At 41.8% G+C, this 15,213-nt stretch overlaps 1 protein-coding gene across 4 annotated transcripts in view; it reads left to right on the top strand.

Moving 5' to 3' along the window:
* disp1 (dispatched homolog 1 (Drosophila)) overlaps positions 1-15,213 on the top strand; it is a 72,638-nt gene that overhangs the window by 213 nt on the left and 57,212 nt on the right. For 2 of the 4 annotated variants that reach the window (XM_055044289.1, XM_055044293.1), the window contains exons 1-3: positions 15-274; positions 1,058-1,159; positions 1,295-1,433. The gene's annotated coding sequence lies outside the window, so the exon portion shown is untranslated. Of the gene's footprint in view, positions 1-14; positions 275-1,057; positions 1,160-1,294; positions 1,434-15,213 lie in introns of those variants that run through there. The other 2 variants (XM_055044290.1, XM_055044291.1) reach the window with 2 other exon arrangements.

A 15,213-nucleotide genomic window follows, 5' to 3' on the forward strand; every position in this document is an offset into this window, starting at 1 on the left:
TTTTTAAATGAACGCTAGGTATGTCGCCCATACATGAAGTACTGCTTCAAAATGATACTGCTTCCTATGGGCCCTTCCCGGTTCCCTCCATCCCTCCCTGGGCCGCTCTGGCGCAGCCCAGACCTCAGTGCGCAGCTGCCCACCCAACACGGTTTGATAATTGAACTTAAACATCCGGCAATAACTCCCTCTGGACGACCAGGAATACTTCCCCCGTCCCAGTTCTGGCACCGTCCGGAAAGCGTTCGGCTTTCGGAGCCCGAGGCAAACCCTTGTGAGTATGCAAGTTCGGCGGCGAAAGGAGCCGCTGTGGTTCAGCCAGCAGCCAGCTGTTTTGGTCAGCGGTTAGCTGGCTAGCAGCGTCGCTCAGCTAACATAAGCGTAGCTAGCGAGGTGGTGCTGAAATCTAGCTCCGTGTCGTTGTCTTGTTTTGAAGCTGAAACGGCTCTAATATTCAGAGCCGGGGCGTTGGGAGTGTGTTTCTGAAAGTTGAATGCTTCAGAGGAAACGAGCCAGGCGAGCTCCGACCGGGGCAGCTGAGATTTGACATAAGGCCGAAGCTACTATGATAACATCGGAACCGGCTCAAAATGGATAAGAAACATTTGACCCATTTGAGCTGCCGCCCCCCCCCAATCCTCCCTCCCAAAAAAAAAACCAACAAAAAAAAACTGCCAACTTCCTGAACCTAAAACCTGTAATTTTACTTTTTTTTTTTTTTTTATTTTATCAAGTGCTGAGTTAACTTTTAATTTTTAGAATGGTGCTGATTCACAAGGAGTATTAAATGTTCACTTTAAGGCTAAACACACAACCAGCCTCAAACTCATTGTGTGTTTGAACTCTATATGTTCATATATATTCATGCGTCAAAGCATTGGCGCCCTTCATTTTGTAATAACTCAGAGAAGGTGCTGCGGGTTCCTGCATTTATAGATCTAAACTGTTGGGATGCTCAATGTTTATGTTTATTCTTCAATAAATAGAGGAAACGCATTCCTGTTTTTCCAGTGTCTGACCTGCTTTTTTGTTTCTGCATTTGCTTTTCTCTCATCAGGATTCCTCAGAAGCTGCCAGGTGAACTCATCCTATTGTTACAGGACCAAAAAAACAACAACCCCCCCCCAAAAAAACCCACAGATCCTTCCAAGAATCCACAGTAAGTAAACAAAAACACTCCCCGATTGTTGATTTCACACTTATACTCACAGTGTGAACAATGCTATGAATGAGAAGGAGAAGAGACTCTCCCAACAGTAGCCTGGAGGTACGCTTTTATTCTTGTGCGTTTCAGAAGAGACGCCACCAGAGGCCGCTCTCACGCCTGGTATTCCCTCTGCTCAACCCGGTATTCCTTGTGTTGCTTATAAACCAAACAATGTCCATCAACACGTAAACATCATCTACGGGGCTGGAAACCATTTACTGATGATGTGAGTAAAGAGACTTCTGTTTTAACACTAGAATTATGCGGTTGTGTGTGCGTGCGTGCGTGTGTGTGTGTGCGCGCGCGTGTGCGTGTGTGTGTGTGGTCTTTAAGTTGTGGAAGTGCTCTGCCTCCCAAAACAGTACATCTGCAGTGTGTTTAGCCTGATTTCTGTCCGCGGTGATTGTTCAAAAGCGGTTATGTTTTGAGTGGTCTGTGATTTAGAAAAGGAAGCGTTATCTTGAAGAGAGCCAGGTCTGTCCCGTTCAAAGCTGCATTTCCCTCCCCTCCAAAAAAACGAGGCTTTGAATTCCTCACGCTGGCCTCCCAGTCCCCCTCAAACAACTGGCCGGGACAGCTGTCCGTAACAGCTGCTTGATCTCTGGTTCTGGCTCCTGCCCGCATCTGGCCAACTCTCCTTCTTGACCCCCTGTTCATCTGCTGGGCAAATCTTCCTGCTTCTAAAATTGGTCTCGATGCTATTTTTGATGCCATTTTGGATTGTGCACCTAATCTGGCGCGAGTGTGCTTTTCTTTCCTTTGTTTTATTTTTTGTTTTTTTTGTTTGTTTTTGATGTTTGGGATAAAACCCTTTCCGTTAGCTTTTAGCTCACAACTCTGGTATTTGTCCTCATTGTCACAAAATTCATCCCACATGTCTTCTGAGCTTTAATAGCCTGGTCTGAGCACGTATTTATCTGCCGCTCTGATAATATGCAGCATTTTTTCCAGATGCTTCATCCTGGCTTGTAGTTTGAAGGAAGATGATGCCTTCTCGTTTGTGACGGAAATGGAAAGTTGGGGAAGAGGTTGGAAAAAGTTAGTAAATTGTGCGCTGCTCTCTAAAGGGTAATTCATCAAATCAAATTTCGTAATTTTCTGTGAACAGCAAAACAGTGCTTCATTTCTGAGATTTTTTTTACTGATTAGTGTGAACAATCCTGCAAATTAGACATTCTAAATATAACGTCAAAATAAGCAGTAAAGCATGACGTCATGACTGTGCTGTATAATTATAGCACGTTTTAAGCAGAGGCAATTCAGAGTGCTTTACATAAATTACAAGGAAATACAAACATAAACCAAAGGAACAAAAACAGAAAAAGAACCCAAAAAGTAGGCATAAAACTAAATGTTGGTTCTCCATGTTTTGGTTCTATGAAGTAGATGGTGCTCAACGTTGAGTAGATCTGCCCTTATGGACTGGAGACACGATCTATCATTTTTTTTCCAACATTGGAACCGACACAGATATTATCGGATCGGTGCATCTCTATGTTAGAAGCTGAAAGCTGTTCGTTGATAAAACGGCCAATGTATTGAAGCAACTTTGTAAATACAACCTTAAACTTTACCTGGAAATAATGAATAATTGTCTTTTGGGGTCTTTTTTTGCATCATGTGCATCATTTTCTGGTCATGTCATGCTGTTTGACTAACATGATTGAAGGAAGTTTCATTGTCATGCGCACACCAACAATCTGACAGGGGTTAACCCCGTCGTTTTTTTCTTTCTTTACTGTACTCTTCCACACTCCGGAGTCGCGGTGCACGGACTGAGCTGTCGAAAAGCGGCCCACCTCTCTTTCCGTTGTTGACGTCTTAATTGTTGGTTTTGTAATTTATCCTGGCCCGCTCTCGGCGGCATAGGGGTTAATCGTGTTGGGATTTGGGTGCCACAAGGAGCATGACTGCACACTTGGTGTCTATAATTCAAACGTTCTTTGATGTGCAGCCAAAGAACGAAGACACCGGTGGATCTCGAGGGCCCCTGTGGCACCAGCATTACTAATCTCTGTCTGTCTTTGTGGAGACAAGAAACTGCTACAAAGCGTGGATTTGTGTCGTCCGGTGCTGACAGCGTGGCCGGACGGATCGCCATACTGGGAAGGGATCGGGGGGAGACTGTCTCTGGACCTCGGGAGACAAAGCCCCTCGCTATTAAGCTGGGATTTAGACTTATAAGAGACAAACGTTTTTGCTTTCATTAAGGATGAAACGCTATCCAGGATTTAAAATTCAAAGTTTCAGTCTTGGCCTGAGAATAGCAGACTGGGCTCTTTGTCAAGAGTGTAACAATCTGTATTAGCCAGAAAAAAAAACGCAATATATTTCTTCGTAGAGATCAGAAATGTTAGGATGCCAATAAGTAGAAAATGTACCAAATAGCAATGATGCTAACTTCTTCTTAAATAGCCTCCCTTTGTGCCCTGTGTGATGTTATGGCACGATTATTGTTATGGATTCAAGTGATATTTGATTAAGTAATTCTGCTTTGTTTTTTGTTCTCCCAAATATCATTCCATGATTTATTTTTACAAATCAAGCATAACTAGCTGGTTATTTGTAAAGTTAGCAAAGCTAGCTAACTTTGCCCTCTTTTGTATAGTTCAAACTGCCTGTCGCTGAATTGTCATACAAATAAACTTGATTTGACTTTTTCGTCCCGTTTTTACCAGAAAATTCAAATTTTGTTTTGTGGTCTTGGCTACTTTTTTATAGACTGTACCTTTCTGATTGCATCTTGACTAATCCTAGATGACACCAGGCTAACCTAAGCAGACAGAGTCATGGATCCAACCACAGAGCATCCGTCACATCAGCTCCGAACTCAACGTTTTTAATGCCGCTCGTAATGGAAAGCAGGCAGACTGATGGGCTCTTTTTTTTCTCCATCCAGTCCCTGGGCTTGAGATTAAAGAAATCGATTGGTGCTCCCTGAATACCAGATGTGAAATATTACTGGCTCTGGACACTGTGCCTTCTTTTTTTCTTCTTCTTTCTTTTTTGACTTCCAGAGGGCCCCATGAGACAAGAAGTGCTCTGAAAAACGCACCATCACTTATCTGCGTTTTACATCGGCCCCGGCGAAGAGCTCTGCCGTATCACCACTGGCACTGCAGCTGTCACTGTTCATATGTGAGATATACTGACGGAAACCAGAAAGGAACAGGTGTTGCGTATTAGTGCCACTGCTTCCCTTTGCCCCCCTCTGGCAAAGGGGAGGTGTAAAAAAAATATTAAAAAGTTGTGCTCAATAGAGTTGTCAGAATGGATCATTGTGATATATGTCTTTTTTTTTTTTTTGCCCTGAAGAGACATAACGGGCACAGAAAGGGAAGTGGGGTTGGGTGGTGGTGGGGGGATAATGTGATTCAGGTGGAATAAGCCAAGAGGCAGATCAGAAACACGGGAATCTCTTTGAACGTTGACATTTTCTGTCCTGTTGTCTCGTCTCTGCAAGTTCTGCTGGACTTTAAGTGTTTCTGTGAATATCAACCACAGATGGAAACTTGGAACTGATTTTGGCATTCTTGTTTCCTTGATGCAAAAAGATGAGCTGCAGTTATCGTTTTGAGTTTTTCCTCGACATAGGCAGTCTTGTCTCTTTATTGCGACGCTCAACATTTCAATATGAAACTATAATTGAAGCAACATTGCTTTTGGGGCCTGCTTGTGGTTTTCAATCTTCTCTGCCAGTAGCTTTAGCCAGACATGCAGCCCTATTAATGAGTTGATCTTAAAGTTACGGTGCATTTTGCATCCCACACTGGACTTTGCATCGTTCCACTTTTCGGTTCTGGAATGGTTCCGCCATCTTTATTTCGGTATCAACTGGCTCCGATTAAGGATGATCAGCAGCGCCTGCTGCTGGATGGCAACCAAATTACAACCCTAAGACAAGATCTAAGTAGTTTTATTTATCTAGAATGGTTATCTTAATTCTTTAATCATCAGAATCCTCTGTAAGTAAAATAATCTTTAGTTGCTGCCCTAATGTCAACAGACTTTTCAGATTATTAAATGTGTAATTTTGCTTTCCATTCATAAGTCCGCACTGCTTTGTGTTGCTCTTTCTATTTTTACCAACGAAAACACATTGAAGTTCATGTCACGGCTTTAGTTGGATACTGCTGTAACCATGTCCTTGCATTGTTTTGTTGTTGTTTTTTTGGGGGGGTTCATTAGTGATGTTAAGAAGGTGCGTTCCATCACTGCATCTGTCCTTGGTTGTGCGGCTCTTCAAAACAAACCCCCAGAGACGGTGCTGGTTCTCCCCCGCGGAGCGCAGCCTCATTAGGGTTTGTTGCCCAAACTGCAGAATTCATTCTGGCTGAAGGAACAGCTCAGCCTTCTCTCCCAGAGACACATGTTTCTAACTGAGGCCTGACCCTGCAGCTTTGGGCCTTGTCAAATCAGATTTGGCTCAAGTGACTTCCAGTCATGGGCTCAGTTATCTCTGAACTAGACTCGCTGAGGCAGCCGTACGAAAAAATAAAATAAAAATGGACTCACGGTTCTGATAAATGGAGAGCTTATTGAGAAAACAAAGATGTTACCGTCACAAGGTTCCTGATAAATGTGAGGCCAGTGCTTGGAGAGCTGAGTTTATTTTTTTCTTTTGCTACAGGGTAACGATCCTGAACACATCTCCCATTAAAACGGATCTAAAAGAAAGAGAATCTGCATGTTGCAAGGGTCCAGTCTTGGTCCAGACCTCAGCTTGATTGAAATTCAGCAGTGGAACCTGAAGAGAAAACGGCAGATGAACTACTGCCAGCAAAACCTCAGTGAACTTAAGACGTGCTGTGAAGAAGAGCAGGCCAAAATTCCTTCACATTCCTCCGTCGGAGATTGATGAGGTCAAACAGAAGATGATTACTTTAAGTTATCTCTGCTGACGATGCTTCTGGAGGCTCTGCAAAAATGGCCTGCTCTTACTTTTTCACTTGCTGACATGAAATGGGATTTAGCTTTACTCTATGTTTACAGGTTAACTTAGGTATTCTCTCCTGTCCAGTAACTCTTTGCTTAATCAAACTCAAGATATTCTAGTGGCTCAGTTGGTTAGTGGAGTCCACTTTTCTTTGACTTGTGTCTCCACAAGTCAAACGTGGATGCAGAAATCAGATGTTTTATCATGAAGGCCGTGATGAATTTCAGTCATGTGTATGAAAAATACTGTACTACTGTAATTGCTTAATTTCAGTTTTTAGTCCCTAGAGTAGTTTTGCATTGATGATTTTGGCCCACTTGACAAAACATTTGGACACATGCTGATGAGGATGCTTGTTTCTCCTCCCTTTTTTCGACAGAGACCGAAACTTAACATTTTTTGTCTTTGTTTTCTTCCCAATGTCTCTTCTCCCTCTCTAGCACAGCTGATGTGAGCAGAAGTGCGCCGTGCAACCGCAATAACGGTCCACTTTGAACCACACGACCATTGAACAGTATGAAGTGATATTCAAACAAAGAACTGGGGCAAAAGCTTTTGGAGTACAGATTTATTTATGTTTCCGTACTTTTATTGAAGCTTGCATGAAGTCACTCCACCCCTTGCCAGAATCATCCAAATCCGCATCGTGACTCATCGAGAAATAGATTTTATCTCCCCTTCCTAGCACACACATTAGTTATGGCCTGGTCGTTTTGTTTTGAGGCATACGTTGACATAAAACTGTAACGGTTTCAAAACCACACCATTGGCACAGGTCAAACCTAGGTAAATATGTCAGAGAACCAAATTTCCTTCAGCCATGTTGAGAAGTCGCTTCACACTAACACCCTGACCTTGAGCCTCCCTCTGTTTTCCTTTGAATTTTGAGAAAATGCAGCAGCATTGAGTTAATTCTATTTGTCAGATAAACCAGCCCAGCCTGCCTCACTGAGGACGTTCTGCCATTTTCAACTGGATGCCATGGCATCATCATTCATGTATGGAATTGCTTTTCATTAAAAGAAGGGTTGGTAAGTGCATTGTCTGACCAGACTATCGATGTCACCTTGAATATCGTTAAGCTGGCTTGAAGAAAATGCTCACATCCCCCGCAATAGACGACAGCCGTACATCGATCTGGAATGTGAGCTTTTTTTTTTCCAAGAATACACAGTGGTAATAGATGGCCTGTATGTTGCTTTCACTCACCCATGAATACAGTGATTACTGTGAGGACAAAGAGTCCTCAGAAAGTCTCATGCACCCTTACAGAACTGCTGTTATTGCTGAAAACTCTTTGCTTTGTTTCCTCTGTGTAGAAGGTGCTCTATCAAGAAGTCCACTCCCTTCTGATCTTCAGCTTTGAAATCCCAACTCCGCTCTGTGCATGTATGAACGACAGGAACACTGGATCCAGTCCAAACAGAAAGATCTGTCTGTTCTTTTCTAGGTTTGAATTTATTTTGGCATGTGACGCGGCTTGTGACACGGCTCCGGGTTGCGGGGATCTTTTAACGGAAGCAGGGAGGCAATGTCAGTGGAGTAGTCTTTTTGTCACGCTCTCCACAGGATGGGGAAATATTGTATTACATCCAAAAATATCACTTATCTGCTATGAGACCAATAGAATTGTGGTTAAAAAAAAAAAAATTCTGCAAAGAATCGCAGTTCCAAGTCCTGGGACTTCTGAATAGATTCAAAATGCTCCAAAATTGATTTTATAATGATAAGGTTGTATGTCTTCTCTTACTCCAATTTTGAAGTATAGTTGAATATCGTCGACTCACCCACTGAATATATTTTGAATAATTCTTTGATATTTTGTTATTTAAGGAAAAGCCAGGCAGCTATGCTAACCTAGTACTGGTAATTTTAGTTACAGAAGTTTGTGCACAAACCTATTTTGTAAATGTTTGTCACTCAAGGCAAAACTAATTTCATTCCATGTAACCAGGTTATTCAAACTGTTTTTTACTGCATGTGGTTCTAGCCGACAAGAGTTAGAAAATGTTATTGAGTTAGAAAATGTTTAATGTTGGCGGTAAGTTTGAAAATATCACTTGGTAGTTGTATTGTAAGAAGTTATTAATACATGAACACCCTTAAAAAGGGCAAACATTAAAAAAACAAACTGAAATAAATGAACAGACAAAGCTTAGCCTGCTGGAGGAACAAGTAAAGCCCGATGCCCCGCCAGACTTATGATATACCGGGGGAAATCCTGAATGTCTTGTGACCGAAAACTAAATCAGTCTCACCTCATGCAGTTTAACAGTGTCCAACTCTAAAGGTCTGGTACGTCAAAATCCACGTTTGACATTTTTCAACATTTAAAAGCTTTTTTTTCCTAAAAATAAACGTGGGATTTCTATCGGCTGTTGCGAAACTGCCGGTTAGTCATCGTTTTCTCACACAATGTCTGCATTTAGTGCCCGGACCTTTTGCACAGCCTCCGTAGAGACCCATAATGCCTCAGCGTGCGCCGCTTGAGAAAGAGGAAAGTGGCAGCATTGTTGGAAATGTGGACCATAATGATCACAGCTGGAAAGCCGGTTTATTCTGATGATCTTTTTCCTCCTCTGCATCGCTGCCAGGAGGAAAGAGACGTGTGCAGTTTGCCTGAGTCTGGAGGCCTTTAGGGGCGGGAGGAGTGTGAGCTGAGCAGGAAGTAGGAAGGACACGCAGGAAGAGCGACTGCACGCTCTGATAAGAACATCAATACCCTCCGTTATCGTCGCACATCAACTCCTTGTTTGCTGCTCTCTTAAAGGAGCTGCTTAAAACACCAAACTTTTCTGCTTTCAATTGTTTCTGGTGTCCGTTCCAAAAGAAACCAGATTGTTATATTATTTTTCTATTTAGATTTAGGTGTTTGTCAGATACACTTGCAGTTGCCACTAAATACTTCCTGTATTACCACATACCGTTCACGTTTCAGCAAAGTAATAACTGTATATGCATATGAAAAGTAGACCAGTCACAATAAATGAATCACATAATAAATTAAAAAGAGCTAAAAAAAAAAAAATCCATTTGCATAATTTATAGGTTTTTCTCTTTCTCTCTTTCTACCAATAATTGGATGACAGAAGTTTTCAGTCTGGTGCTTTGGTCTCAACTAGCCCTTTTATTCAGGACAGTTTTGTCTACAGAGACCTGATTTTCCATTTTATTTGTTGTTTCTGTTGCTTCGTTCATTTATTTTGGATATCAAAAAATGTTTTCTAGTTCCAGTGTTAAATATTTATTAGAATTTAAAGTTTAATGTGCTCTTGCGTTATTACGCCATTGCCATTGCATTACTTGAAAATGGCCTCGAAACAACATAATGGTTTATTGCAAAAAAAAAAAAAAAAAAAGCAACTTTTGGTGAACCAATCAAACAACAGTTTTCTCTGTCTTCTCTAAAGTGTCTTCCTCCCTCTACCAGGACCGTTCTGTGCCAAAAGGGATCCAAGTTGTCAGGGCAAAGTTTATATTATGAAGAAGTTAGGATTCGATCCTCTACACAGGAAATCTGAAAACCTCAATAGAAGTTGCACTAAAGTCGGAGTAGATACTCCCAACGGAATGTAAACATCTCAAATAATGCTACGGTTGACGAGGTCGGCGAGTTGAAAACCTTATCATTTGGCTAAATGTTACCTTTTACAATCTAGTTTTGATCAAGTGCAATAAACCTTTTTGGCTGTATTCAGTTTAGGAATCCATTGATTAAGCATTTGTTGATATTTTCTCCACTTTATCCGTACCCAAGATTATCAGTTAGATCGAGGTCTGGACTTTGACTGGGCCATTAAGTGTTGCTGGGAGGTGGATCATTCTCGGCAGTGTGGAACGGGCTTCCTTCCAGAAACATCCTGACTTTAGTTCCAGCTTGTTTTCCATCAGCTCTGACCAGCTTCCCTTCCCGGTTTTGCATTATAGGGGCTTCTTCTCAGTGCCTGCCAAGCATTGTTAAAGTGTTAATAGAGAAGCTGTGTTGTGGTGACTTCCTGAGGGTGGAGTTTCAGAAAGAACAGGAGTTTCTTAAAGTGACAGAGCCCAATTTCAAGGTGTTAAATTACATTAACAAATTTTTTGAAGCCATATCTGATATATACACATGCAACATTTTCATAGCAACTGAAGTTAACAGTATCTTCTTTGTGCTATAAAATAGCAGCGTGTTTAAGCTTCTTCGCAAACTCATCCCTGACCCGCCGGCTGTGCTCCTTGGTCTTCTGTTGCTCTGCACACTTCCAAAGCCGGTTGGTTGCTCTTGGTTTTGATGATTTTCCTTCAACTTCATAACTCTACAACTTTGTGTTGGTCTATTAATTCAAATACAGTTCATTGAGCTTCGTGGACGTATTAAGATAAAACATGAAACCGTACTCGGAGAGAGAAGTTCTGGTTTTCATCTTGCTCCTCTGTGCCTGTCCCTTTTTCTCAGTGGCTCCTGTCGTCTCTTCAGGCAGTCTCCTTATAAGACGTGACAGTATTTTGTTTCTTCCTTCGTCCGGAGCGGTCTTTTGTCGTAATCTCTTTGTCCGTCTGTCGTTTCTTATTCTGTGCTCTAAATCAGTTCCATGTAACGGTTTGACAGACATTTTTGTCGCACAATTAGTTTTAATCACGCTCTAATCCTATCTAATCTCATTAGCACAAAGTTTTCTCTCAGTGTTTGCTCAGCTCTCCGCTGAAGTTCTGCATCCTCCTTTCTCTCTCTCTGCGCCGGGGAGTTTCCTGTCCTCCATGGGGGATTAAAGTTGACGAAAAGCACGTTCGGGTTGATGAAGTTGTTCAGACACACCTGTGTTCGAACAATCCCATATGGTGCAGCTATGCATGTAGACACAGGCATGGCTGTACATATAAGCACGAGTGAACTACGGCAACATTTGGCTTGCATTTCCGCAGCAGCTTCTTCTGCAGACGGTGGGGAGGGGATGAGATTGCGACGGAGCACTTTAAAGTTCTTTGTCTTGAGTAGTTTTTCCTTAATACTTTATTTTGTTTTGGTTTCCTGTTGGACCTTGACATGCAGGATCCTAACAGTTCCCTGCCTCCTTTCTTTGCTCAACTTGCTGGTTGTTGGCAGCTGGTTGGTCCCTGCTGGATGGTTTCATTGGTCCCTGGTGGATAACAACGTTGAGTAAAAGCAGGATGTACAAGCTGCTTTAGATACAAGCCCTTGCTTTTTGTTGCAGTTTTATTGCACAATCCATTTCTCCACATTATTTCTGTCCTTTTAGGATTTCACTGAAGGATTTTAGCTTATGTTGCTCGATTACTGCCCACACTCCTATTAAATCTGCGTTTAAAGTGCCTTAATTGTTAGTGGCATAGATTCATCATTGTTTAAGAAACATTCCTCCTGGATTTTGGTGTGTTTTAACAGGGTATTTGCGAGGCCATTGGAGGTAGGGTGAACTGATGTTCAAGAAACCAGTTTGAGATGGTCTGAACTTCTCAGATACAATTCTCCATCCTGTACGGGGGCTGCCATCTTAAGGCTGTTTTTACAGATCATAGTCCGGTAGATTCAGCTCGATTGGGGACCAAAATGGCAATACTTGTTAGATTTTCAGGTGGTGGGGTTCATGTCCACAGTGAGCCATGTCAAACAAGTCAAACACTTTGACAAACCAGTTTACCACCCTCACCTGTGGTGGCGCTGCACAAAGAAACACTGAAGGGAATGGCACAAAAATCTCTCAAGAAGACACTGAGCCAGCCCAACTGTAGGAACCCATATGAACTAATTAGATCCCAGTTGTCGCCCTTTGGTGGCTGTTATAGACATGCCAGGTTTTGCTCTTAAAGAGGCAGTACCATGTAAAACCTTTTCAGCATTATTTGTTATTCCTTCATTAGAAACATACCTGGAGTTTTGCCTTGATTCTTTCCCATTCTCATGCATGTTTGAGAAATCTTTTAATCTCCCATGGCAACCGCTCAGCCGTGCAAATGCCGGGGTGGAACCTAGCAGTGCCGTCCAGGTGCAGCTCATCCTCAGAGCTGCAGTTTACAACCTTCGCAGCTACCACCTCTCACACCAGCCCTTCTCCAACACTCCCCCTCTCAGCTCCTTTAGACTAGCCAGCAGCAATTAGCAAACACCTGACAGAACAGCGCATCTGCTGTGCTCATTATTGGAGGTTCTTCTCAGTGCTACGCTGGTAAAAATGTTTTCACAGGAGTCTTGCTGTGATGATTTCCTCATGGCTGAATTTGTTAAGGGGCAGGAGTTTCTTAAAGAGACACTGGCCCAACTTCAGGATGTTAAATTACAAAGTCAAATTTCTTATATAGTAATTTTTGAAATATGTTGCATTTTTTTATAACAACTGAAGTTAACATAGTTACTTGAGTGTGCGGTAAAATAGCACTATGTGCCTGGAAAACACATAATTCTGTCCCTTTAAATATTCTCTTTCTCAACACATTGCACTGTGATTGCTAAAATATAATAATTTTCTCCCATGTCAGAATTTACTTCTGTAAGCTGTTCAGATGCTACATAATCAGGGTATTGTGACAGTGTTGTGAATTATGGTTGCACATTGTTAGGAAGACATGCTGTGCTTCCGTTGTGCAGGCCGATTTTTAATATTGCTTTATGACTTTTTAAAAATGTCTTAAATCTGTAATAAAACTTCCAATAATACACAAAGGAAGCAGGAAAAGCCTCTCCTGTGCCAATGCGAACAATAAAGTCTGAAAGACGCATGTCTCCGTCGAAAATCCTACAAAGCAAACAATGTGACATCATGGGGTCTGAACGCTAAACAAAAGCAGACAGACAGACTTGTCAACCGTCTGACTGAGCAGCAGGATAAAACCAAGCGCTGTCCCAGAAATAGAGGCTACAAGCGTCCCACAGTCTACTAGACCCAAAATAACAGTAAACAAGCCCTACCTCGAGCAGAACATGACGCATGGAAAGTAATTAAGCGAATCCTCAAAGTCCACACTGCCTCGCCTGGTTTAGACTTCTCTTTTTATGGATAGAGTAATGCTCGCAGGGAAACAAACAGGTGATTGAAACGTGTAAAATGACTTGTTTATAACACTGCACAATGTAGACTTTTGGAGGAAACGCACAAACAGAGCTTTAGCTGTTTACTGCACAAGACGGGTAAACATTTCAGTCTTGTTCATTGTGGAGAAAGTAAGTCACTTTACTGAACAGCCTAACTACGGCAGAGCATCATGGCCATGCAAAGAGAAAAAAATGAGAACGGTCATAAAATTACGAGAAAAGCCATTTTACCAACACTGTCCTCGTAATATGACTTTTTTGTTTCATTTTGACTTTAATCTCATACGACTACATTCTGATGATATTGTTACTCTTGCAATATTGTGACTTTGTTCTCAGGATATTATGACTGTTCTTGTTTGATTTCGACTTCGCATAGTTTTACTTTATTCTCAAAATTTTGCGATTATTTTGACTCTTTTCTCGTACGACCTTAATCTTGTAATATCATGTCTTTATTCTCATTTTATTTTGAACTCATAATTTTATAAATTTATTCAAATCATTTTAACTTCAATCTCTTATGACTGTTCTCGTAATATTTATTCTTATTTTATTTTGCCTTTATTCTAATTTTATTTTGACTTTATATCGACTTTATTCTCTTAACTGTGACTTTATTATTTTTCAACTTTATTCTTGTATGCCTTTAGTCTCATAATTTTACACTTTTGTTCTTTTAGTGCTGCTCTAAGGCTGCTTTTTCGTGAGTGCATGTTATGTTTTGGTTGTACTGATACATTCAGCTGCACTTCCTGCATTCTGACTTAGCAGTTCCCATGGTTTCAGTAGGTGGCGCACAAATAATGACCTCTCCTGCTGATATCAGTTCTCGCGACCTTTTCAGGACCGGATCAGCACTTGCATATAGATGCAGAAAAGCCTCAGTGAGCTCGTCCAAGTCTTACATCAGCCCGTTGGACCGGACTCGTGATTGCCCCCGGCTGCCAAGCGCAGACGTGAGCCTTCTCACACAACGTGTCCGCAGCTGTCAAGGTCGGCTTGAAAGCTCTTTCCTGCACAATCTTTGACTAGAGAAACTTGTGTGTCCAGATGATTGTGGGCTTTGGTTTGTTGGAGGGAAAGCAGCTCGCTTTGATGGCACAGCACCTGCTTCTTTATTCCTTACATAAAGTCGAGTTTTTTATTACTCATCAAAGACATACCTCGAGTGTTGCCTCGATTCTTTAGCATGCTTAGTTGATAAATTTTCAAGTCTCCATGGCAACCGTTCAGCTATGCAAGACGCCTGGGTGGACCTCGCTCCACCTTGGAGATGCAGTTTGTCCTCTTAGCTGCAGTTTCGAGGCGACAGAGCTTCCACCTCATATGGAGCACCCCTCCCCTGTGACTCTTTTAATAAGCTCCTACAGACTAGCCAGCAGATATTAGCAAACACCTGGTGAACTCATCATACAAACTACTACAGTTCGAAACGGGATAATGGAGACGCATTGCTATGTAGACGTGCTGAAGGTGGCTGTCGGAAAGGGTAGGAGGTTCCTTAAAGAGACAGCGGCACAATTTCTAAACGTCAGACGATGCATGGTCATATTTTTTAAGTTATTTTTGATATATTCAGCATTTTTTTAGAACTGAAGGTAACATAGTTACTTAATTTACAGTAAAATGAAGCAATTTGTGGAAAATGCATAATACTTCCACTTTGCACTTTCAAAGACTACTTTGAATCTGTTCAGTTTAGAGCTGCAGGCGCTACATGTAATCCGTTTGATTTCTCCGACTCTGAAGTCGGACTTTCTGAGTTCCGACAACAAATGCAACGCAGCATAAAAAAGAAGCAAAAAGGTTCACAGTAACAAAAGAGGAGCTGCAGAACTGTGCAAGTCAGATGGGAGATTCTTTTGACAGGACAATGGTGAGTGGGACTCCTCAAATCTGGTCTTTATGAAACATGTGGAACAATGTGCTCTGGTCAGACGAAACCACGCAGATTCTATCGCAGAGCTGCAATAGAATAATTCAAATCAGGAGTGTCAAACTCCTGTCCTCTGTGGTTGGGCCTCAGCTGCTTTGAAATTT

This window comes from Poeciliopsis prolifica, unplaced genomic scaffold, assembly GCF_027474105.1.
Source record: "Poeciliopsis prolifica strain line A6 unplaced genomic scaffold, Auburn_PproV2 SCAFFOLD020, whole genome shotgun sequence".
Lineage (NCBI taxonomy): Eukaryota > Metazoa > Chordata > Actinopteri > Cyprinodontiformes > Poeciliidae > Poeciliopsis > Poeciliopsis prolifica.